Source organism: Giraffa tippelskirchi, chromosome 12 (genome assembly GCF_054371585.1).
Source record: "Giraffa tippelskirchi isolate mGirTip1 chromosome 12, T2T-mGirTip1v1.2.pri, whole genome shotgun sequence".
In the NCBI taxonomy this organism is placed as follows: Eukaryota; Metazoa; Chordata; class Mammalia; order Artiodactyla; family Giraffidae; genus Giraffa; species Giraffa tippelskirchi.
This window is the reverse complement of record NC_137286.1, coordinates 16,074,228-16,101,506: the sequence shown is the minus strand read 5'-3', so window position 1 is coordinate 16,101,506 and position 27,279 is coordinate 16,074,228. Positions and strand designations below refer to the sequence as shown.

General features: G+C 37.0%; 1 long non-coding RNA gene and 1 pseudogene across 2 annotated transcripts in view; one reads left to right on the top strand and one right to left on the bottom strand.

Moving 5' to 3' along the window:
• The window catches only part of LOC145529032 (uncharacterized), a 130,273-nt gene that overhangs the window by 34,068 nt on the left and 68,926 nt on the right, over nucleotides 1-27,279 (bottom strand). The gene's annotated exons all lie outside the window — the stretch shown is intronic.
• On the top strand, nucleotides 984-9,036 carry LOC145530054 (rho GTPase-activating protein 17-like; annotated as a pseudogene).

Sequence of the window (27,279 nt, the reverse complement as noted above, 5' to 3'; positions counted from 1 at the left end):
GTGGCTTCTCGTTGTGGCTCATGGGCTCTAGAATTCGAGGGCTTCAGTGCATCTTCCTGGATCAGGGATTGAACACATGCCTCCTGCATTGGCAGGTGGATTCTTTGCCACTGAGCCACAAGGGAAGCCCTCATAGCTATCATTTTTAAAAGAGAGAATACAGACTATTATAGTATGGTGGTTAGTTGCTAAGTCTTGTTTGACTCTTATGACTCCATGGACTATAGCCTGCCAGGCTCCTCTGTCTGTGGGATTCTCCAGGCAAGAACACTGGAGTGGGTTGCCATTTCCTTCTCCAGGGGATCTTTCTGACCCAGGAATAGAACCTAGGTCTCCTGCATTGCAGGCAGATTCTTTACTGACTGAGCTATGAGGGAAGCCCCCATTTATAGTATGACATAGCACTAAAAAGCTTAAATTAAAAAAAAATATTCTGTGATTTCTCAATTATACATCCAAAAATAGTGAATTAGTCAATTCACTTGCTCTTTCCATCATGAAGCTCAGCACATTTGATAAACCCTTTTAATAATTGTCTTCTTCAGGAGTTCATAAACATTATATAGTGCAGGGCAATAAAATGTATCTAATAATCACCTGTTGAGTAAGTGAAGGTTTTACTGAAAGTGGAAGTAAAATGTTTTCTTTAAGTGAATTAAGCCTACTACGTCATCTGAAACAGGACACACTCATTTTGATGATCCTATGGGCTTCCCTGGTGGCTCAGACAGCAAAGAATCTGCAGAAATGGTAAAGAAATGCAGGAGACCTGGGTTCAATCCCTGGGTTGGGAAGGTCCCTTGGAGAAGAAAATGGCAACCCACTCCAGTATTCTTGCCTGAAGAATTTCATGGACAGAGGAGCCTTGCTGTCTACAATCCATCAGTTGCAACAAGTTGGACATGACTGAGCAACTAACAACATTCACTTATACAATCGTGGAAGTAAGTACTGAGGTTAGAAATGCAGATGTTATTAAGAGTATGGCCAGCCAGAGAAGGCCTGCATCTTTGATTGAAACTCCATTCAGAGACGGTAGTGTGCTGGCTGTGCACCAGTTCTGGGGTGGAGAGGGCAGCTTTAGCCCGAGACCTGCCAGGTAGAACCTCTTTAGTTACCCATGGTCAGGCCTGAAAAATCATACATAGGTTTTTGATCAGGAACTCTTCACCAACAGTGCTATATTTGAAATCCTACACCCTTCATAACTAATGATGCTGATTGCTTCTTTATTAACTTCTTGGTAAATGTGTAACTTTCTTTTTGATGTCTTATTGTTTTGCTGATTTTATTTGCTCATTATTGATTTATGGAAAGTCTTCATGTATTCCTTCATGGAACTTCACTGATAGCTCAACTGGTAAAGCATCCTCCTGCAATGCAGGGGACCCCGGTTTGATTCCTGGTTTGGGAAGATCCGCTAGAGAAGTGAAAAAGCTACCCACTCCAGTATTCTGGCCTGGAGAACTCCATGGACTACAGTCAATGGGGTTGCCAAGAGTCGGACAGGACTGAGCGACTTTCACTTTAGTTTTCCCTGTGGTTCAGACAGTAAAGAATCTGCCTGCAGTGCAGGAGACCCAGGTTCTATCCCTGTGTCAGGAAGATTCCTTGGAGAAGGAAATGGCAACCTACTCCAGTATTCTTGCCTGGAAAATTCCATGGACAGAGAAGTGAATTAAGGCTATAATCCATGGGGTGGCAAAGCATCAGACACGACTGAGCGACTCTCATTCATTCATTCATATTTTCTGAAAACAAGTCTTTTGCCAAACATATATGTATAACCCTTATTTTCCCCCACTCTGTGACTTCCTGTTAATTTTCATACCTATGTCTGTTGGTTATTTTTTTTTTAAATTAATGATCTTTATTTTCAGTGCTTACTGGGTCCTCCCTAGGAAATCTTTACTATGCCAAGACTGTAAAGATATTATACTGTATAGTCTTGTAGAAGATGTGTAGTTTTAGCTTTCAGACTGGGGTCACATATCAATCTCAGTTTTTGTGTGGTGTGAGATAGTGGTTCATTTTCTTCACATATGAATAGCTCAGTGTACCAGAACAATTTGCCAAAGACTATATTTTCCATTAAGTGGCTTTGGTACATTTTAAAAATTCATTGGCCATATAAATGTATGTCTGTTTCTGGACACTTAATTTGGTTCAGTTGATCTAGTTACCTGTCTCTGTGTCAATACCACAATATGTCTTGATTATGAAAAAAGTAGTATGATTTCTCAAAATGTTTAAATTATGAATTCAGAATTATTTTGGCTATTTTAGATCTTCTGAATTTCTACAGGAATTTTAGAATCATTTTATCAATTTTAAAAAACTTTTTTTTCAGAAATTTGTTAGAATTTGTTAATTCTAATAATAATTTCTGGGATAATTGATATAACAATATTGCATCTTTGAATCCATAAACATTGTTTGTGTTAGTAGCTCAGTCATGTCTGACTGACAGCCCATAGACTGTAGACCACCGGTCTCCTCTGTCCATGACATTCTTCAGGCAAGAATACTGGCATGGGTTGCCATTCCCTTCTCCAGAGGATCTTCCCAGCCCAGGAATTGAACCCAGGTCTCCTGTATTGCAGGCAGATTCTATACCAATTGAGCCATCAGGGAAGCATTGTATAAACATTGTATTAATCTCAATTTAAGTCTTTTCTGACTTCTGTCACCAGAGTTCTTTAGGTATTATTTTAGAGATCTTATATATATATTTTGTTACGTTAATCCATACATATTTTATGTTCTTTAGTGCTTTTGTAAAAGATATATTTACTTTAGTTTTATTTTCTGTTTGTTGATAGTATACAGAAACACAATTGAACTTTAAATAGTGATATTATAACAAGTGAAGTTATCAAATTAATTCTAATAGTTTTGTATACTTTTAAGCTTTTATATGTAGAACATTATCTTTGCTATGGATAAAACTGCTTTAATTCTTCATCAGTAAAATGTATACATTTTATTTCATTTTTGTTATTGTTGAACTTGCTAGGATCTCAAGTGTAATGTAGAATAAGAAAAAGTTGAAAGTACAAATCCTTGCCTTATTTGTAGCCTTATGGGTAAAGCATTCATGTTTTCATCAAAAAGAGCATAAAGTGTGTTGTTAACTATAGAGTTTATATAAATGATATTTGTGGGTTAAAAAGTTTTGTTCCACTCATAGTTCACTTCAAACTCATTCATCCCTATTTTATTTTGATCATTATATTTATAAAGCCAATCAAATATTAAAGAGGAGCACACAGAATAAAATAGAAATGCAAGGGGTGAAGGTGAAAATACTATATAGATGGTAGAACTAAAGGATACCTACCATGGAAGGTGGAGTCTTCCCTTAACTGTATGTCTGTACTTTTGATATGGAAAGCAAATCACTGTCATAAAACTGACTGCTAGCATCTCTCTAACTAGGGTCTGATACCATATTTTAGAATCAGATGGCTACTTACATTCTTTGCTCAGTCACATTTTTTAATAAGCCAAGTTTAATAGCTAGAGCTATTATGATAAATAAATGCAAAAAACAATCTGAGGAAATCCTCAATTCACCCACTGGGAGATAGCAACTTTTAATATTTTTATTAGCGCTAGTGGTAATATTTCAGATGATGAAGTCATAATTATGACTATCATGAAGACAATGGTGATAGCAAATGGTAATGATTATTAAAACACAATATATAGTTGAGTTTAATGCCCATGGTAGGCTAATAAAAGAAAAACCACTGAATCTAATAGAAGGAATAAATATCTACCTAAAAGTAAAATACATGGCCTAGTGGAAAAGTAGCACCACGACACAATCTACCTCCCATTCAAAATGTCTCAGGGTAAAAATAACCGGCATTTTAAAACATCAACATAAAACTTTTGAGTCTATAATGAAAACTGCTTCAGCAGTTCCTGTGATTTTTCTTCTATATAGGTTATTGGACTACCAGCTCTATCAATCTTGTTTTTCATCGTATTGTTTTCATTTATTCCTTGCCTCATTCTAAATACATGATTTATTACACAATAGTCCTAATAGAAATGATTTCGACCAAGAGAGCAAGAAAGCAACAGTAAACTGAGTAAAACCTGTACATGTTGTGTGTGCACTGAGGTTCTGTACTTTTGACAGAAGAACTCCACAGTATATAGCAGTTAAGAGTCATACAATTCAGTGTTCACAAGATAAAATGTAAACCAATATCTTTTTTTAGAAAAGCATTGTGAAACCTAGTAACATCTAACAGAGAAAATAGTAATATAAAATAGGCAGATATTGTAAGTGTTCTTACATTACAAAAAGCATTGCAGTATGTTATGGAATTTCTGTCAAATGTTCTCATCACACCAAAACAGAGCCAAGTTGAAACCTCCTCTCTGTAGTTGCCCAGTGTGATGACATTCAACTATGTGATTCTGATTTGATAAAAGTTAAGTATGCTTGGACATCTTCTTATGCCTTTAAAATGTTCCTCGTAGAGTCTCTATTGGTTGGTGGTTTAGTCGCTAAGTCGTGTCCGACTCTTGTAACCCCGTGGACTGTAGCCTGCCAGGCTCCTCAGTCCATGGGATTCTCCAGGCAAGAATACTGGAGTGGGTTGGCATTTCCTTCTCCAGAGGATCTTCCCAACCCAGGAATCAAACCCAGGTCTCCTGCATTGCAGGTGGATTCTTTTCTAGCTGTGCTATTGGGAAAACCCTAACATTCTCTATTAACAATTTAATAAAATTTAAAATTGTTCTCAAACAATGTTGTTGTTTTTCAGCTGCCAAATCGTGTTCAACTCTTTGTGACCCCATGGACTGCAGCATGCCAGGCTTCCCTGTCCCTTACCATCTCCCAGAGTTCGCCCAAGTTCATGTCCATTGAATCAGTAATGCCATCCAACCATCTCATCCTCTGTCTCTTTCTTCTCCTTCTGCCTTCAATCTTTTCCAGCATCAGTGTCTTTTCCAATGAGTCAGTGGTTTGCATCAGGTGGGTAAAGTATTGGAGTTTCAGCATCAGTCATTTCAATGAGTATTCAGGGTTGATTTACTTTAAGATTGACTGATTTGATATCTTGACTGTTAAGGGACTCTCAAGTGTCTTCTCTAGCACCACAGTTTGAAAGCATCAATTCTTCTGTGCTCTGCATTCTTCATGGTCCAGCTCTCAGCTTCATACATGACTACAGGAAAGGCCATAGCCTTGACTATATGGGCCTTTGTTGGCAAAGTGACATCATTGCTTTTTAACACATTTTAACAGGTTTGTCATAGCTTTCCTGCCAAGAGGCAGTCGTCTTCTAATTTTATGGCTGCAATCTCCATCCTCAGTGATTTTAGAACCCAAGAAGAGGAAAGCTGTCACTGCTTCCACCTTTTCCCCTTCTATTTGCCATGAAGCGATGGGACCAGATGCCATGATCTTAGTTTATTTTTCAATGTTGAGTTTTAAGCCGGCTTTCTCAAACTCTGGCTTCTTTTTATTAAGGGTGTTTTTCCTTTTCTTCATGAAATTCAGAATGATTTGTGCTTCTTGACAAATACAAATCATTATTTACACAATTGCAATACTTTTTTTTCCCTCTGAGGAATTAACATAGGGACAATAGTTGTTTATCTTGTCTGTGACAAAATCCAACACAGTTGCATGTGATTTGAAAAAAAAAAAGGCATTGAACTTTTGAACTGATTTGATTGTAGGAAAGTTGACGCCAAAATTTACTCTGGAAAAGTATTTAATTGAAAGAAAATACTCAGTGGAAATATGTCAGATGTGTAGGTAAGCAGTGATGAATAATGGAGCTACTGAATCTATGTTATTAGTATATAGTCTGTAAATCAATAATTAGTGTGATTGATGAGAAACCCACTAAAAATTCTTCCTAGAAAATATTTTTCCAAGTTATCTTTTTTATTTGGTGTGTGAATTACTAATGTATTCTTTTTTTATGCAGACTTTGACAATTTAAATGTCCATTTCTCTTTCTTGAAGGACTCTGACTGATAAACTATCTGTTATAGTAACCTTGATTACTCAGCAATGCTGAACATGCAAAATATAAACACACTCTAAATCTCCTTTCAAATTTGCATCCATATCATTACCTTCTAAATTCAGTTTGTCTAATATGTATTTATACTACACTGCATACTGACATTTCAAACTCTTTATCAGGTAGAGGCTGAAACTTAAACTCAGAAGCTCTCTTTGTTTTATGCATAAAGTAATAACATTAGTGGCAACAATAGAGTGATTACTAGAGACAGTATTAACTAAAAACTGTTTGGTTTTAAATATTGGATAGGGTGCATAGCAGGCACAAAATCCCTTAACTTCTATTTTAATATTGATGTTTATACTGCATATGGAGAGTGTGTATGGAGTATTTTCAGAAGTACCTTTAAAAGAAGATGGAGCAAATTTGTATTTTGGTAGCACATATTTCACCATTTCCTTTGTTAAAAAGACAAGTCGCTTTCAAGGTCACACTTCAGCAACAACCAAGTTAAAATTAATTTTTTTTTCAGAAATGACAATTAAGCAGCTGTATAATTATTTCTTACAAAAGAGAACAATACATCCTGAAAAGAATTTCTCCTACAAAGATTCAAACTGTATGATTATTAATGCTTATAAATTCATATGTATGTTTATATAATTTTACAATATTTATATACATTTTTATAATAGTGTTTATATTTGCATTATGCAACCAGTTTTAAACTCAACTAGTATCATACATATTCCATATGTTTCTGTGCTTCCACATTTGACCTGATAGAAGGACCAGGCTTCCATGAATTTGCACACTTTCATGTGCAAGTGACATGATGATTTAGCCAAATTCTACTTAGAGATCCTATCAGAGAGCAGCGAGGTAAGATAGCAGAAACAGAAACATAAAAAAGGAATTAGGGCTGTGTCACTGTGAGTGACACATGTCATGGTCGGTGGAGGGCCTGGAGAATCACTGGTGCTGCCTCCCTGCCCTGTCAGGCTTAAGTCCCTAAAGTCTAGCCACCGCTAACTGTGGGTAGAGGTGAGAAAACAAAAAAGTCTTCTGTGAAAATTCAAGCTGTGCATGAACATGGTGTAGTATACTGCCATCCTCACAAGAACCTGATGGTGTGCTTCCAGGGCCAGCATGGCACTGATACCAGAGGAAGTACAGGGAACCCCTGTAATAACTCAAAATACTCAAGAAGCATCAGCTCAGCTAGAAGACTGTCTCTTGGGGTAAACCCTGGACACATGGGGATGCTGAGAATCAGTTACCTCTAATCTCTCTTCATCATGATGGAGTGTTTTTCCTTGTTGAAGAAAAGATTGTGTACTTGCTGTATGGCATAACAGAAGTGGAGATCCCTAAATATCCAGAAACAGAGGAAACTGCTTGATAAACTGGGATTTGGTAGAGGCAGGTAGAACTAAGCTCACAAATCTTCTGAAATCAACTTTCAGGGACTTCCATTAAAAAAAAAATGCCTTAAGAAATAGTTGAAGCTACAAATCAAGTCAGTCAATCATTTCAGTTGCTCAGTCATGTCTGACTCTGCGACCCCATGTACTGCAGCATGCCAGGCTTCCCTGTCCGTTACCAACTCCCAGAGCTTGCTCAAGCTCACATCCATCGAGTTGGTGATGTCATCCAACCACCTCATCCTCTGTCCTCCCCTTCTCCTCCTGCCCTCAATCTTTCCCAGCATCAGTTTTTCCCAGTGAGTCAGTTCTTCTCATCAGGTGCCAAAGTATTGGAGCTTCAGCTTCAGCATCAGCCTTCCAATGAATATTCACAACTGATTTCCTTTAGGATGAACTGGTTTGATCTCCTTGCAGTCCAAGGAACTCTCAATAGTCTTCTCCGACACCACAGTTCAAACGCATCAATTCTTTGGTGCTCAGCTTTCTTTATAGTCCAACTTTCACATCGATACATAACTACTGGATAAAACATAGCTTTGACTTAATGGACCTTTGTTGGCAAAGTAATGCCTCTGTTATTTAATATGCAGTCTAGGTTGGTCATCGCTTTTCTTACAAGGAGTAAGCATCTTTTAATTTTATGGCTGCAGTCACCATCTGCAGTGATTCTAGAGCCCAAGAAAATCAAGTAGAAACAAGAAAATCAAGTAGAACAGTGTAAGGATCAATTTGCAGCAGACGGGTGCAACTGTGTGGCCATTGATAGGAAGTAGAGCAAATTATTTGTTTCATTATAATGTTTCAGTATAATACCATCAAAAACATTAGGAATCTTAGGAAGGGCTCTCCCTGAAATGTGAGCCAATCAAGATAGGTGGGGGGAAAGACCAGCTTTGGAGACTCCTTTGAAAGAATATTTGAAGGGGGTTCTAGTTGAAGCCTGTGCCATTGCTTCTCCTAGGGAACAGATAGAGATGGGCATTTTAAAGTTGATGCTGGGGCCTCCAAGCTAAAGAAACAGAGCTGTTGTAGACTGCTCTGCTTCTCACCTGGATAACCCCCATGCTGTAAGCTGTTGATTTAAAACCCTAATTATGGAAATTGCCTTAAATTTTGATGACTTTTAATCTGTATAAATAATGGACAGAAGTTGCAAGTGTGCAAGACTAAGACAAAACTTCGAGATTTATGGAGAACAGGTCAAAAGTTGCCACCACAAAATTTTGTTAACTTTAAATGTTTAATTAAGTTCCTTGCAAATCTTGCTTATACTAACAGCAGTAACAAAATGCACTGTAATCATTTCTGTGGTTAACTTGTTATGGACCAAAAATGAAGGAATGCTCTCTGAAATGGCTGTGGTTGCAGCCACTCATGTGGTTATGGTGATTGAACCAATCATTCAGAATGCCAACTGGCTCTTCCCTATGAGGGTGAGATGTAATGTATTGGAGCATTGTGCACTTCTGCACATGAATTCCATCGCTCATCCCACATTGGACATGACTAACTCAGGGGCCCTGGACAAGTGGCCTGCCGGTATGGTGGTGATGGAAGGAGACTTGGCTAAGAAGGGGAACTTAAATGTAAAGCTTATGGTTTGCTAGGGTAGCAGACTAAACAAAGCATATAGCCACTGTTTTCCAGCTGCCTCTCCCATAAGCAGATCATATCACCTTGGTTTCAGTGGGCCAAGCACCCTCCCACAACTCGACTTCTGAAAGCAGTGAAGTGAATAGGACTACCTCTACTCTATGGACACACTGGAGCAAGGGCTGAACCCAGATATACCAGTCCTCTGAAACCTGAGGACTTATTTCCATAGCCATATCCTCACCAGGGAGGAACTGGAGTCAGATAACTGTTAGGCAAACTCAAGCTTTCAGTTCAGTTCAGTTTAGTCACTCAGTCGTGTACGACTCTTTGTGACCCCATGAACTGCAGCACGCCAGGCCTCCCTGTCCATCACCAACTCCCAGAGTTTACCCAAACTCATGTCCATTGAGTCGGTGATGCCATCTAACCATCTCATCATCTGTCATCCCCTTCTCCTCCTGCCCTTAATCTTTCCCAGCATCAGGGTCTTTTCAAATGAGTCAGCTCTTCACATCAGGTGGCAAGAGTATTGGAGTTTCAGCTTCAACATCAGTCCTTCCAATGAACACCCAGGACTGATTTCCTTTAGGATAGAGTCCTTGCAGTCCAAGGGACTCTCAAGAGTCTTCTCCAACACCACAGTTCAAAAACATCAATTCTTCAGCACTCAGCTTTCTTTATAGTCCAACTCTCACATCCATACATGACTACTGGAAAAACCATAGCCTTGACTAGATGGACCTTTGTTGGCAAAGTAATGTCTCTGCTTTTTAATATGCTGTCTAGGTTGGTCATAACTTTCTTTCCAAGGAGTAAGCGTCTTTTAATTTCATGGCTGTAGTCACCATCTGCAGTGATTTTGGAGCCCCCCAAAATAAAATCAACCACTATTTCCACTGTTTCCCCATCTATCTGTCATGAAGTAATGGGACCGGATGCCATGATCTTAGTTTTCTGAATGTTGAGCTTTAAGCCAATGTTTTCACTCTCCTCTTTCCCTTTCATCAAGAGGCTCTTTAGTTCTTCTGCACTTTCTGCCATAAGGGTGGTGTCATCTGCATATCTGAGGTTATTGATATTTCTCCCTGCAATCTTGATTCCAACTTGGGCTTCTTCTAGCCCAGCATTTCTCATGATGTACTCTATATACAAGTTAAATAAGCAGGGTGACAATATACAGCCTTGACGTACTCCTTTTCCTATTTGGAACCAGTCTGTTGTTCCATGTCCAGTTCTAACTGTTGCTTCCTGATCTGCATACAGATTTCTCAAGAGGCAGGTCAGGTGGTCTGGTATTCCCATCTCTTTCAGAATTTTCCACAGTTTATTGTGCTCCACACAGTCAAAGACTTGGCATAGTCAATAAAGCAGAAATAAATGTTTTTCTGGAAACCAAGCTTAGGCAGCTGCCAAGTCCCATCAGCTTTGGACCAGCTCACAACCCCTCTGATCTTAGCACTCATACTTTGCTCTGAGCTGTTAAAAATTTTACTTCAGTATCCCTAAATCCAGGAAGGCTACCTTCTGTGTGTCCTGGTGGGCAGAGTTGTCCAGCAATATCTCAGCATCCACTTAGTCTCTCACCAGATGGTCCTTGCACTCAGCATACAGGTCAAGATCTTGGCTGGCCCTCCACTGCCTTCTGGCACTCTGGGCTCTGGCGGTATTCCCATGGCCTGTCCTATACAAGCTCACAAACACCCACTGACACAGCTCCAACCTAGGTCAGTCAAGTTGGATGACCAGAGCCCTTCCAACCCCATGGCATTGCCCAGTGAACACGGACTTAACAGTCATCTCACATCTCACATCTCTCCAGAGTCTAGCACCCTTGGTACTCCACCCAAAGAGGGCAGTCTGGACTTTTAGCTTCTTAGATTCAAGCTATGAGTTAATCTTGAGTCTGTGCAGTTATGTAGCAGAATTTTACTGAGGCCAAGACAAATACTAAAGCCATGATGCTGACCCAGTGTTCCCCAACCCCTTATTCTCCTGATTCCATCCTTCTGAGGATGGCAGCCTCACTAACACAGCACTAACAGTTCCTAAAATAGTAATGGATATACAATCTGCCTTCAGTAATAACTGAACTTAATAATGTTTTATGACAACACTTCTAGGTTTTCAAAACCACTTGACAGCATATTTCCTGAAATGCACTCATATTCAGCAAGCAAAAATTGCTCAGCTGCATTTTGCTACATATGGATGATACAGAAAGTGTAGCCTTATGAAAAAAGCTACCTTCTAGCCCTTGACCTCTTCTTTCCTGGTGAGTGAATAGGACAGGAAAACATTTATCTTCACAAACCAGTGAAAAGCTTTCTATAGAGGGAAGAAGGAGATCTTACTATGCAAGACTTTGCCTTTTGCCCAGCTGAAGAAAAAAGAGCAGAGGCGGCTGACACTTAATGCTGAATGACTTGTGTCTTGAAAGTTGAATTTCTTTAAATGGGAAAGAAATGATGACAAAAGCAAAACAAAATAAAAATACCTAGCCTGGGAAGAGTATTATTATTTAGTCACAGGTGTTAATGCAAGTAGCACCAAGGCAATTTGAAATGAGGAAGAAGCAATGTATTAATGATTTATTTAATAACATGCATTAATTGCAAATTATCTACTTCCTGCTACTTGGACTTTTATTCTTATATATTAGAAAGGAGTGCTTCTCCTTCATTTTTGCTGCAAGTATTAAATATGGTCCACTTCTTCCCTAACCTTCTCAATCCAAAACCTTTTATGTTAACTTGGTTGGTCCTTAGTTGGAAGTGAGGAAAACAACCAGGAAGCCAAAAGTCTTTGACTATTATGGGTCAGTGTCTGTGGAAGTAGTGGTTTGTCTTCCTGGGCTAGTTGCTTCAGAGGTTGTGGATAAGAGTTCTAATTGTCATGTAGGGGACCTGGCCATTGTTCATATATATATTGTCTCTCAGTCCTTTTTCTGATCATACTATCTCTTTCAAGAAGTTGACCAATTGAGGAAAACGCTAGACCCAGATCCTCACTGCTTTAGGATTGTTTTCATGCAATTGTATGAAAAACTATTCTTGGCATTTTGTTGTACCACCATCATAATCATCTGATAAAAGAGTAGCTGCATAGAAGCATTTAAGATCCTGGACATATTGTCGTGGAACAGCATAATTTTTACTAAAATGAACATGAAGTAGCAATAATTAATAGTTTCCTTAAGATGCTTGGAACCAGCAACCCAGCCTTCCCAAACTAGGCCAATAGATAAGCCTCGTAGACCACAAGGTGAAAACTTGACATTCAAGTAGCTTCTTCCTTAAGGAGGTAATATATACCCTATTCTATTTGTTCCATTCATCCAAATACAGCAAGAAGTATCAGCAGTGGTACAGCCATCATTATAATTTGCCAACAAAGAACTAAGAGCCATGCAACTGTTCACATCACTAGTCATGCTAATGAGTTCAGACTAACCAATATTCCATCTAGGGCAGAGGTGATGTCTTTCATAACTTCTGTCAGAGTTACTAGTAAGTTTCCTTTACTCTTTTCTATGTGTATTATTAGTACCAATGGGAACATTGCCCTGATTGTTCATGTTAAAAAATAAATCAGTAATTTGTATGAATAATCAAGAGTGGTGTTGTTTTGGATATTGTGCCTGGGTAAGGACTTCCAACTTAGCTATTATAGAATTAAGGTCTCAATGTGTAGAAAAGTCTTCTTATATTATTATTCCTGCCTATATTATTCCTAAATTTCATGAGTTATCTGTCTAAGGCAAACAAGGCCTTGAACCCTGGCTACAAGTAAATTAGTACCTGCTAGGATCACTCAGAGATGCTGAGAAACAAAGGCATTTTCCACAATACAGAGTCAGATTCAAAGGTTTTCCTTAGCTTGGTTACATATTTGGATCTCTGCTAGTCTCTTCCAAGCGATAAGTACTTAGCCTATTGCGCTATGAAGATTGTTGAATTCAAATTTAAAATTACCTAACATCTGATTCTATATTTGTATTTTTTTCTTTTTTGGGAGGGAATGGTGCTGGCAAAGTCACAGGTTGATTTCTGTATGGTCGTTTGTTCTTATGGTTGCAAGTAAAGATGCTATCCAGTTGTAACTCCCTGAAGTTTCATTTTATGAGAACAGAGTTGGCCAGAAATGTTTATCAAAGGGGTCTGGTGATACATGGTATATTCAAAAGTAGGTAAAATTAATAGCAGTAACTATGTTTGGGATAATCTAAAAATTATCTTAGAATGAGTATTTTTTTTTTTATTTTAGTTGGGGGCTAATTACTTAACAATATTGTAATAGTTTTTGCCATACATTGACATGAATCAGCCATGGGTTTACATGTGTTACCCCTCCTGGACCCCCCACCCCCCTCCCTCCCCATCCCATCCCTCTGGGTCATCCCATTGCCCCTGCCCTGAGCCCTTGTCTCATGCATCGAACATGGAATGGTGTTCTGTTTCACATATGATAATATACATGTTTCAATGCTATTCTCCCAGAACGTCCCACCCTCACCTTCTCCCTCAGAGTCCATAAAATTGTTCTATGCATCTGTGTCTCTTATTCTGCCTCGCATATAGGGTTATCGTTACCATCTTTCAAATTCTATATATATGCATTAGTATACTGTACTGTTGTTTTTCTTTCTGGCTTACTTCACTCTGTATAATGGGCTCCAGTTTCATCCATCTCAGTAGAACCGATTCAAATGTATTTTTTTTAATGGATGAGTAATATTCCATTGTATATATGTACCACAGCTTCCTTATCCATTCAAAATATTTTTTAAATGTATACTATAGCACACTTTTAAAAATGTGCCATAGTATATATACATTTTTATCCCTATGACCCATTTAGAATTTTGTTGTATATGTTTTGATCTAAAAAATATAAAGAGGAAATGAGAAAAAGGATTATAATAGGTTCACAACAATGAGGAATGTATAGAAAATGAGAAGAACGATTCTAAGTGAGAAAGTAAGAAACAAAACAGGATTTAGGTGTCAAACAAACCTAGTTTTGACACCTTGAGTGGAAGCAGTCCACTATCTGACATCATCTGCTTGTTCTGAAGGTCTTAGGTCAGCTTTGTACTTAGGAAGAAGAGCTGTGTCTTTAGGGTATCTGTGAACCTTCACTTTGAGGTCCCCTATTGGGGCATCTATCCAAAGGCATGCAATTCTACATTGCTTCTTTACTTGTGAAATGTAAACCTAAGCATTGACTTCTTGAAACTTGCTATTTTAATTGTTAATAGAACATGATAAAATTGTTTACAGCAAGGTTAAAAGTATTTTTTTTTTAACTCCTCCAGTTTCCCGCCCCACCCCCCGCCAGTATATGAAGCTCCTTGTTCAAGATCATGAGGAAGGAAGGCAATCTTAACTTGCAGGTGATAGAACAGAGTATAGTGCATAAGTTCCTTGCAATATTTTGCCATGACTGCATGTAACAAAGCATATACTAGTATAAAAGAGAAAAATCTCTAAATACATAGACATTTCAGTTACCAATTCATAGAGAGTAAATCAATATGTCTGTGAATGAAAGGACTATATGGCCATTTGGGCTAAATGAAGTACTTTTAGCCAAAGAAATTCAAAGGTTTTCGAAATCATATTAACTGTAATTTAAGGATGCCATTGGGTTTTTCAACCTTTCCAGAAGATTGTGACTGGCAAGCACAGTGTGGTTTTTGAGTAGTGGATAACATCTTACAGAGTTCTTTTGTAATGGTTTCCATGAGTATGTGCCTTGGGCACATTATATAAATGTTGAAATGCCACAGGTTGGAGCATAAAATCAAGCAGCACTTTAGTGACTGTTAGGGCAGTGACTTTTTATCAAAGTAATTCTTCAATTTATTCTGAAAATAGACATATAGTAACTAAAACATACTCAAATCCCATCATAAAGGAACATTGGATAAAAGCCATGCAGGTTGCTCAAATACCCCTTAAGGATTTGCTTCCTAGCTGGGTCCCACCTTTATAGGTTTTCCAGGTTTCAGTGGTTGACAGGTGATTAATGACACAAAAATAACCTCAGATGTATGCTTCCAGTTTCCCATCAATGTTGATTTGAGTTTGTAGCCAGTTTGTCTCTACTGTGATAAAAATTGTCATGGAGAAATATTTATTAATATCTACTACCACTCATCTGTTGCCACCAAGGGGCTGACTAGGGAGCACCAGAGATTATTCAGTGAAGGGTTCAGTAGGAGAATGAGAAACTCTAAGAGGCATCAGCTTTGTTGGAGTGGGAGGGAGGAGGTGCTCTTAGTGGGAGCCCAAACTTGCGTGAATTTTCTTTCTGAGAATTTCATCTGATTCTCATAGTGAGATTTGAGAAAGATCCCCTCATGGCACTGGAGGAGGAAGGCAAAATGAAATCATTGTGAAAGGTGTCATTGTTGGTGTTTAATCACTAAGTCATGTCCAACTCTGTGACCCCATGGACTGTATCCTGCCAGGCTCCTCTGTCCATGGAATTTTCCAGGCAAGAATATTGGAGTGAGTTCCCATTTCTTTTTCTCAGGGATCTTCCCAACCCAGGAACTGAACCAGCATTTCCTGCTTGGCAGGTGGATTCTTTACTATTGAGCCACTTGGAAATGAGCAGCACTTCAACAATGAGAGTGGCCTATACTTCAAGGGAAAAAACTTCAGCAGAGTGCAATTCTGGAAGTGTATTCTACCTAAAGGAAGAGCATTTGTCCTTGCTCTGTCATATCCTGTCTTCCTGAAAGGGAAAAACCAGAACAACAACATTCTCACTAGAGGGACAGTACTTTGAAGAAATAGATTGGGGATTCTGCAGGTAGAGAAGGGAGTAGAGAGTGAGGAGAAGGAACAGAAACACTTGTGAAAGCCACAGTCCTGCAATGCCATTGAAAGATGAATAGTAAATCTGAAGTTTGTAGAATACTCCTAGCACCTTACCACCATCTTCAACAGGGATCCAGTTTAATTACAATGGGTTACGGGTTGAAAGAGTTACATGCCACAGACACTTTTCAAGAGCAGTCTATAGAAAAACTCAAAGCCAGAAAAAGAAAACAAAGCCAAACACACAGGAGAAATAAGTTGAAGCTTCTTGTACCTAAAGCTAAAATAAACATTAGACATATTAACCATTAAAACAACACAACCCAAATACTATTAGCATAAGTACAAATTAGCATAAATTCTTATGAAAGATGTATGTGCTTCATTTTATTACCTGATACAACTTGTCTAGCTGTCAACAAAAAATTTAAAAACATGCCAAAAGTCAAGGAAAGCCATAATCTGAGAAGGTAAAACAAACATCTAACAGTATTCATATATGAAATAGACATTGGGATTGTGAAAAAAGAAATTAAAAATAGTTATGACTAATGTGGCAAGGGATCTAATGGAGAGAGAGGACAGCATGTAAGCAAAGGTGGGTAATGTAAACAGAAAGATAAAAAGCTATGAAAGATTCAAAAGGCAATTCACAGTGACATTTTTTAAAAGGTCAATGCTAGAAATCAAGTAAACAGTAATAGAAATGAAGAATGACTTTAATGGATTCATTGATAGATTCAACACGGCCAGAAAGAATTAGTGAAGAATAAGAGAGACCAGTAGAAATTCTATGGACTGAAATACAAAGAGAAAAAAAAAAAAAAAAAGATTCTAAAAACAGTAACAAAAGAAAAAAGAAACATCCAAGAACTGCTTAACAATATCAAAATATGTAACACACACATAAGTGGATTACAAAAACTATACAGAATGGAGCAGAAGAAATATTTAAAGAAATAATAGGCGAGAGCTTTCCAAAATTGACAACAGACAACAAACCATCTATCAAGGAAAATCAGAGACTATCAAAAGGATAAATATCTCCCCTACCCCAAAATCCATACCTTGGCACATTATTTTTAAATATAGAAAACCAAATGCAAAGAAATAATCTTAAAAGAAACCAGAGGAGGATGTGTGACATCTTACTTAGAGAGGAACAAGGATGAGAATTATAGTGAAATTTCTGCTGAACTATGCAAGCAGTGAGGGTAGTTAAATATTTAATGTGTTAAAAGTAAAAGAAAAAACAAACTAGAATTTCATTTCCAGGAAATTATCCTTCAGAAGTGAAAGAGAAATAGCTTTCCTCATATGAATAAAAACAGTCCTGTCCTGCATACTTGCCTTGCAAAATATTAATATGTTAAAAGAAGTTTTTCAGGGAGAGGAAACTTCCATTGATCTGACATAGGATCTAAATAAAGGAAGAGCATGAGAGAAGGAATATTTAATACTTTGTCAAAGTAATAGTAGTGCACATGTACTGAGTGAATATGGGGTATGGATAAGGGAAATGAATAAAGCAATGCCTACAAGGTCATTGCACTGCATGCATAGCAGTATGGTAGTAGCATGTATAGCTGTATAGTATTATTCAAAGGTGAACTTAGATTGTTTTAAAATATACATTTTAAAACCTAGAGAAACCACTAAACATTTTTAAAAAGATATAAATGATACATATGTTAAGGGAGAAGAGAAAGGGAAACATATAAAATACTCAGTTAAAACCAGAAAAGGCAGAAAAAGAGGAAGAGGGAGAAACAACAAAAAATACAATGAATAGAAAACAGACATAAATATGGTAGAAATTAATCCAACTGTATTAATAGTCTCTTCAAATAGAAATATTCTAAACACACCAACCAAACAACGCTTCCAAAATATATAAATAAAATAAGACCCAGCTATATGTCATAAATTAAAAAAAACACTTTAAAGACATAGATGAGTTAAAAACAAAAGGGCGAAGAATGATATATCGTAATAATGCTAATAAAAATACTAAATTACCTTCCTATTTATATGCATTTAATATTTAGCTTAAGGTTTATCATTTATAATATTTTCCTCATTGCGCATTTGGAAATTATAATTACTTCTTAGCAAATTTATGTAACTTTTACTGTTATTGAACATTTTTCTTGAGATCTTTTACATTTTATTAAAAACTTGGAAACTTTGAGTAAAAACAATCAGTATTACTTTTAGTATTTGTGCTAGACTTTGAGAAAACTTCCTACTTTAATTATTTCCGTTTTCACTTAAAGACTGCTGCTGCCGCTGCTGCTGCTAACTCGCTTCAGTTGTGTCCGACTTTGTGCGACCCCATAAACGGCAGCCCAACAGGCTCCCCTGTCCCTGGGATTCTCCAGGCAAGAACACTGGAGTGGGTTGCCATTTCCTTCTCCAGTGCATGAAAGTGAAAAGTGAAAGTGAAGTCGCTCAGTTGTGTCTGACTCTTAGCGACCCCATGGACTGCAGCCTACCAGGCTCCTCCGTCCATGGGATTTTCCAGGCAAGAGTGCTGGAGTGGGGTGCCATTGCCTTCTCCACTTAAAGACTAAAAGATACTGAATATTGCCTCAGATGATGTTTTAAAGAACATTCAATTACTTTTAATGCACAAGGTCATTCATTATTCAAGGAGATTCTTTTTTAACAATGGGTGAAATTTGGAAAACTCAGCAATGGCCATAGGACTGGAAAAGGTCAATTTTTATTCCAACCCCAAAGAAGGGCGATGCCAAAGGATGTTCAAACTACCACACTATTTTGCTCATTTCACATACTAGCAAGGTTATGCTCAAAATTCTTCAAGCTAGGTTTCAGCAGTATGTGAAAAGAGAACTTCCGTACGTACAAGCTGGGTTTAGAAAAAGCACAGGAACCAGAGATTAAATTGCCAACATTTGTTGCATCATAGAGAAAGCAAGGGGATTCCAAAAAGACATCTGTTTCATTGACTACGCTAAAGCCTTTGACTCTGTGGGTCACAACAAACTGTGGAAAATTTTCAAAGTGATGGGAGTGCCAGACCAACTAACCAGTCTCCTAAGAAACCTGTATGAGGTTCAAGAAGCAACAGTTAGAATCTCACTCGGAACAACTGACTGGTTCCAAATTGGGAAAGAAGTATGACAAAGCTGTACCTTGTCACCCTGTTTATTTAATTTCTATGCAGAGTACATCATGCAAAAGGCTGAGCTGGATGAATCACAAGCTGAAATCAAGATTGCCAAGAGAAATATCAAGAACCTCAGATATGCAGATGATACCACTCTAATGGCAGAAAGTGAAAATGAACTAAATAGCCTCTTGATGAAGGTGAAAGAGGAGAATGAAAAACCCAGCTTGAAACTCAACATTCAAAAAACTAAGATTGCGACATCTGGTCCCATCACTCCCTGGCAAATAGAAGGAGGAAAAGTGGAAGCAGTGACACATTTTATTTTCTTGGGCTCCAAAATCACTGCAGATGATGGCTGTAGCCATGAAATTAAAACTCAGTTGCTCCTTTGAAGGAAACCTATGACAAACCTAGACAATGTATTAAAAAGTGGAGACATCACTTTGCAGACAAAGATCCGTATAGTCAAAGCTATGGTTTTTCCAATAGTCATGTATGCTTGTGAGAGTTGAACCTAAAGAAAGCTGATCACCAAAGAATTGATACTCTCAATTTATTGCACTGGAGAAGACTCTTGAGAATCCCTTGAACTGCAAGGAGATCAAACCAGTCAATCGTAAAGGAAATCAACCCTGAATATTCATTGGAAGGACGGATTCTGAAGCTGAAACTCCAATACCAAAGTATTGGTGGCCAAAGCCACCTGATGCAGAGCTGACTTAATGGAAAAGACTCTGATGTTGGGAAAGATTGGAGGCAAAAGGAAAAGGAGGCAGCAGAGGATGAGATGGTTAGAAAATATTACCTACTCAATGGACTTGAGTTTGAGCAAACTCAGATGGTAGAGGCCAAAGGAGCCTGGTGTGCTGCAGTCCATGAGGTTTCAGAGTCAGACAGGACAGGACTTAGCAACTCAAAAACAAAAACAACAGATGATATTACAAGAATAATGATAAGGCAAAGAAACTTGTTCTTTGTAAATGTAAGTCACAAAAATTGTACGTACAATTTATTGAACACTAGCATTAACATTCAATTTTGATATATATTTTAATCAATTTATACTAATGAAAAATTATATGCCTGGGTAAAGTATGATGTTCTTCTATTCAAAGAGTGAATTAAAATGCACATAAGAAAAATACTGTCTTTCAAGTTTTGAAATTTGGATTTCAAATAGATTCAATTTTATAGATTTTTTTCATTTAAAAATTGAAGCCATAATTAATATACAGTAAAATTCACAGAAGTGCTCAGTTCTGTGAATCTTTATGAATGTATACAGACTTATTGCTATCACTAAATTCAGGACATTAGAAGCACATCATTTAAAAAACTTCTCATGTCTTTTTGTAGCTAATCTCTCCACTTTACTCCCAACTATGGCAACCATTGACCTGTTATCTATTCCTAAAGTTTTCCTTTGAAGTAATGTCATCTAAATGAAATCATACAATTTTATGTAATTTTTTAATCTATAATTTTTTCACTTGGATTTTTTCACTAGGTCCATTCCTTATTGTGGAAGAATAGTTAGGAGTCCGTTGTTGAGATTTGGATGTCTCGTAGTTTGTTTGCTCACTTCACATTTGAGGGACATGGGGTTGATTTCAGTTTTTAGGAATTATTAATAAAGCCTCTATACACGTTCACATACAGCTTTGTGTCAACATCGGTTTTCATATTACTTTGTCAGACTTTTTGACGTGTGATTACTAGGTCATATGACAAGTATATTTTTAATATTGTCAGTAACTGCCCCACTGTTACCGAAGGGATTTACAGATTTCCATTCCCCCAAGGAAATGAGAGTTCCAGTTGCTCTCCATCATCTGCCAGTACTTAGTATTGCCTGTCTTGTTAAAGCTACTCTAATCAGTGTGTTTTGGTTTGCATTTCATTAATGGATGATGCCAAGCATCTTTTAATATGATTACATACCATATATATTTCTTCTCTAGAAAAATATAAGATCAACTTTTTAATTGGGTTAGTTGTTTATTGTTGAGTTTCGAGTATTCCTTATATAGTGTGTGTACAAGTTCTTTGGGCTTCACTGGTACCTCAGTCATAAAGAATCTGCCTGGCAATGCAGGAGATATGGCCTTGATCCCTGGGTCGGGAAGATCCCCTGGAGGAGGAAATGGCAACCCACTCCAGTATTCTTGCCTGGAGAATCTCATGGACAGAGGAGCCCAGTGGGCTACAGTCCACAGGGTTGCAAAGAGTCAGACACGACTGAGTGACTTTTAGCAAGGGAAGGCATGTTCATGTGGATGTTTTTCAGGAATGTATCATGGCCAATTTGTTGTAAAAAGAGTGAACAAATATTTTCACAAATATTTTTATGGCTTTATAAGTAAATATCACTGATCTTTTAATGAAATGCAATCTTGCATTTTTGAAAGTATATTTAAATTAATAAATGTAATTATCAATATAAATATTATATAAATAGTTGAATTCAGGAAGAATCTTCTAATTGAAAATACATCCTCTATCAATTATATCAAATTTTAAACATGAGAAATATAGTGATGTCCATAATATAAATAACTAGACACAGATATCCAATTTTTAAAAACATTAAAATATAAACATATATAATAGACAATATTGCATATCTGAAAGTTAATTTCTGTTTGATTGTAATCTTGAAGAAATTCACTGGGATGGTTAAACCTATACACAGGACATGTATTTAATACCTTAAATGTTCTAAAGTTGGATGTGATTGCTAAAAGCATTCATTGTGTATTTAAACAATACTCACTTTTTTCTCATCTGAATTTATTAAAATATAGAAACATATTAGAAATAATTTATCTTGACAAAGTCCCCAAAATCATTTAAGTAAATTTTTGTTTTTATTTTTTAGCTACGTATGAAGTATCTCCCATTTACCTTCTATGAGGAAAGTTATTGCTAAATAAATATTGTATCAGTGATATTATATAGGGAAAGTGAAAAAATTAATATCTGTTGTAGATTATTAAAAGTTCTTTAACATTTTTCTTTGACAATTTTTGTATTACATTTTTATTACTGGTTTGCTCAAATTGTTACTCTGAGTAAAATGAATATGAATTTGTATATTAATAGCAAATAACAACTTTATAAAATTATATTTACTCTTAAATCATCCAATTAACTAATGATAAATATCTCTTGTCTTTCAAAATATCTCAGTGTTACTCTCTAACACACTTGCATATCCATTATCATGATAACAATAGACTCATATAACACCTCAGCTATCAGGATTTCTCCAGAGTGCACCAGCAGTTTTATAAATGTCAGCTCCTGAGTATTATATGTGAAAGTGCAGAAACGCAGTAAAGCATTGAACTGGCCTTTTTGCAATTACTGGAGTATTACATTTTAAAGGTCAGATGTACATGACTATTTTACCTGAGCCACCTTGTTGGGAGGAGAGGAGCTGAGTCACTCACGACCTGCTCCAATTTTCCTTTATGGTTCAAAACTTGAAAACTTGGAAAGAAGCTTGCAGGTATAACATGGAAAATCCAGACATTAAAAATATAAACTAAATTGTTTATCACAAGACTGTAGCTTGTACACATGAGTGCTTGATACTAAAAATTGGCAAGGATATAAGCAAGTTATGTTCAAAGTATGTTTAAAGTGTAAATGTGACGTCACTTTTAAACTTTGGTACATTTGTCCTAAGTAATTTGTCAAAAACAGTGGCATAAGTAACTGTTTTATATCTTAGTCTATATCTGTACATATACTACATACAATTTGACTTACACTTTTTATTCTTATTTAGCATAGAATTCTGTTTGATCAATTAAAACTTCATTAGGTCTATAAACTTGTCCCATATCTCCTTCAAAAAATTATTGAAGGGGCATTTGAGATTTTTTTTTTTTTCTTTTTTTTATAAATTTATTTATTTTAGTTGGGGGCTAATTACTTTACAATATTGTAATAGTTTTTGCCATACATTGACATGAATCAGCCATGGGTTTACATGTGTTCCCCTTCCCGGACCCCCCACCCACCTCCCTCCCCATCCCATCCTTCTGGATCATCCCATTGCCCCGGCCCTGAGCCCTTGTCACATGCATCGAACAAGGAATGGTGCTCTGTTTCACATATGACAATACACATGTCTCAATGCCATTCTCCCAGAACGTCCCACCCTCACCTTCTCCCTCAGAGTCCATAAAATTGTTCCATGCATCTGTGTCTCTAATATCTGAGATTTACTTAACTCTGAAAACATTGATTCTTTCAGGTCTTCATTAAGTAAGTGGCACATAAATCCATTTGGCATCCATTTGTATGAACAGTATCCTGACAGTATTATAGTGAATCCATATCATTTTTTTAAAATCCCTGAATAACAACAATAGTATGTATAAATATTTTGCACTTTACATCATCTACAGTAGAGCTACATGACTGTAACCCCCAGCAACAGACCCAGAATAGGCAAGTAAGTAGGGCCATATCCACACATATTTATCTAGAACATAGGGCATTTTTTCTGGAATTTATTAGGAAATCCACATTATATGATGCATTTATATAATTTTCTTCAAATACTCTGTTCATTAAAGCAAAAGAAATCTAAATTCAAACTAAAAATACTATCTCTTGAGAGATCTTAACAAAAATGAGGTAGCAAAAAACATCTATTTCTGCTTTATTGACTATGCCAAAGCCTTTGACTGTGTGGATCACAATAAACTGTGGAAAATTCTGAAAGAGATGGGAATACCAGACCATCTGACCTGTCTCTTGAGAAACCTGTATGCAGGTCAGGAAGCAACAGTTAGAACTGGACATGGAACAAAAGACTGGTTCCAAATAGGAAAAGGAGTACGTCAAGGCTGTATATTGTCACCCTGCTTATTTAACTTATATGCAGAGTACATCATGAGAAACGCTGGGCTGGAAGAAACACAAGCTGGGCTGGAAGAAACACAAGCTGGAATCAAGATTGCCAGGAGAAATATCAATAACCTCAGATATGCAGATGACACCACCCTTATGGCAGAAAGTGAAGAAGAACTAAAGAACCTCTTGATGAAAGTGAAAGAGGAGAGTGAAAAAGTTGGCTTAAAGCTCAACATTCAGAAAACTAAGATCATGACATCTGGTCCCATCACTTCATGGGAAATAGATGGGGAAACAGTGGAAACAGTGGTTGACTTTATTTTTTTGGGCTCCAAAATCACTGCTGATGGTGATTGCAGCCATGAAATTAAAAGACGCTTACTCCTTGGAAGGAAGGTTATGACCAACCTAGGTAGCATATTTAAAAGCAGAGACATTACTTTGCCAACAAAGGTCCATCTAGTCAAGGCTATGGTTTTTCCAGTGGTCACGTTTGGATATGAGAGTTGGACAGTGAAGAAAGCTGAGTGCCGAAGAATTGATGCTTTTGAACTGTGGTGTTGGAGAAGACTGTTGAGAGTCCCTTGGACTGCAAGGAGATCCAACCAGTCCATCCTAAAGGAGATCAGTCCTGGGTATTCACTGGAAGGACTTACGTTGAAGCTGAAACTCCAATACTTTGGCCACCTCATGCGAAGAGTTGACTCATTGGAAAAGACCCTAATGCTGGGAAGGATTGGGGGCAGGAGGAGAAGGGGACGACAGAGGATGAGATGGTTGGATGGCATCACTGACTCTATGGACATGGGTTTGGGTAAACTCCAGGGGTTGGTGATGGACAGGGAGGCCTTGCGCGCTGCGATTCATGGGGTCGCAAAGAGTCAGACATGACTGAATGACTAAACTGAACTGAATGAAGACCGGGCTGAATGAAGTACAAACTGGAATTCAAATTGTCAGGAGAAATATCAGTAACCTCAGATATGCAGATAACATCATCCTTATGGCAGAAAGTGAAGAGGAACTAAAGAGCCTCTTGATGAAAGTGAGAGAGGAGAGTGAAAAAGCTGAATTAAAACTCAACATTCAAAAAACTAAGATCATGGGATCCTGTCCCATCACTTTAGAGATAATGGACAATACATTAGAACACATATTTATGGATTAAATACTCTAGCCCTTTCAATAAGATATTGATGTGTTCAGTTTGCATTTTACCATTATCTCTAAATTACCATTATCTCTAAAATGATGGGACAGGATCCCATGATCTTAGTTTTTTGAATGTTGAGTTTTAATTCAGCTTTTTCACTCTCCTCTCTCACTTTCATCAAGAGGCTCTTTAGTTCCTCTTCACTTTCTGCCATTAGGATGATGTCATCTGCATATCTGAAGTTACTGATATTTCTCCTGACAATTTGAATTCCAGTTTGTACTGCATTCAGCCTGGCATTTTACATGATGTGCTCTGCATAAAAGATAAATAGGCTGGGTGACAATATACAACCATGATGTACTCCTATCCCAATTTGGAACCAGTCTGTTGTTCCATGTCTGTTCTAACTGTTGTTTCTTGACCTGCATACTGGTTTCTCAGGAGCCAGGTAAGGTAGTCTGATATTCCTATATTTTTATGAATTTTCTACAGTTTGTTGTGATCCATACAGTCCAATGCTTTAGCGTAGTCAATGAAGCAGTAGTAGATGTTTTTCTGGAATTCTCTTGCTTTTTCTATGATCCAGCGGATGTTGGCAATTTGATCTCTGGTTCCTCTGCCTTTTCTAAATCCAGCTTGAATATATGGAAGTTCTCGGTTCACGTACAATTGAAGTCTAGCTTGGAGAATTTTGAGCATTCGTTTGCTAACATGTGAAATGAGTGCAATTGTGCAGTAGTTTGAACATTCTTTGACACTGCCTTTCTTTGGGATTGGAATGAATACTGACCTTTTCCGGTCCTGTGGCCACTGCTGCATTTTCCAAATGATAAAACAGTTTTTGAAAAACAAGAAACAAGAAATATGGGCAAATCTGCTTAAATTTAGAACTATATCAAAGTACTCCCTTATGTTAAAAAAAACGAAAGAAAATGAACAAAGGTTTCAGATTAACTTTAAAAGCAATGCAGAGGAAGCAATGTGAATAGTTCTACAATACAACTATCCTGGACTCTTTAAAATGTCCATGTAAAATATATAATATCAAAATTCTAGTGGAACTTTTTTTAAGATTAAAAGGAGGATGTAAATAATACAATAACACTTAGCTCAATCAAAAGTTTAGTTTAGAAAAGAAGCATTAACCAAGTACCAAACAAGAAAAGTCTCATCCAAATGATCTGACCTATTCAGGTTAGCCTATTCAGCTTTTCTCAGTGTTTCAAAACCTAAGAGAGAAAGTGAAAATATGAAATGAGCTGTCATATATTAGAAAAAAAATGGATAGCAAATAATTCATGCAATGACTGTATATAATACAAACATGTCATTATATATAAAACGATGCTGTTTATACCTGAGGTAAACGTGTTTTTATGTGATTTATTAAAAAGGTTATGCTTTAAGGATGTGTGTTTGTTTAGTCGCTAAGTCATGTCTGATTTTTTGCAACCCCATGGACTCTAGCCTTACCAGGCTTTTCTGTCCATGAGATTTCCCCGGCAAGAATACTGGAGTGGGTTGCCATTTCCTTCTCCAAGGGATCTTCCTGACTCAGGGATCAAACCCAGGTCTCCTGCATTGCAGGCAGATTCTTTATCACTGAGTCACCAGAGAAGCCCTTGCTTTCAGGATAAAATCACTCAAAACCTTTATAACCAGAGGCAAAAATTAACAATCAATATAATATTAACATACTTAGAAAGACCTGTTAAATGGATATGGGAATTGCTATAGGACTTAAGGAAGCACAGGCAGTAGCAAAATAATATGTCTTACTCTGAATTTGGTTTATTTGTTTACGGAATATTTGGGCTGAAAATATCAGAAAACTCAATTAACAGTGGCTTTTAAATCAGTATCATTCATTTGCCTTATAAAACAAGAAGATTAAGATAGATACTTCCAATTAGCTTTGTTTCAGCTAATTAAAGACTTAGACCCCTTGAATACTTCTGTCTACTATATAGTAAATTATTATTAATCTTTCACATGTGCTTTATAAAATATGAATATGGATTTAGGTTTCTGTAAATATGACTATAATGATTTTTTCAGGTCCTCAATATTTTACTATTTATCTTCCCTTGCATTAATTTCTAGAAATAAAATTTACACCCAATTCTGTTTTTAATTATATATTTTTTTATCCAAAATTCTCTAATTTGAGAGTTTGGTTTGGGAGCTTGCCTATTGTTTTTCTTGTAAGAAGTATATAGAAGCTGAATTTTATATTTTAGTTATTATATGTTTTACCACATTGAGA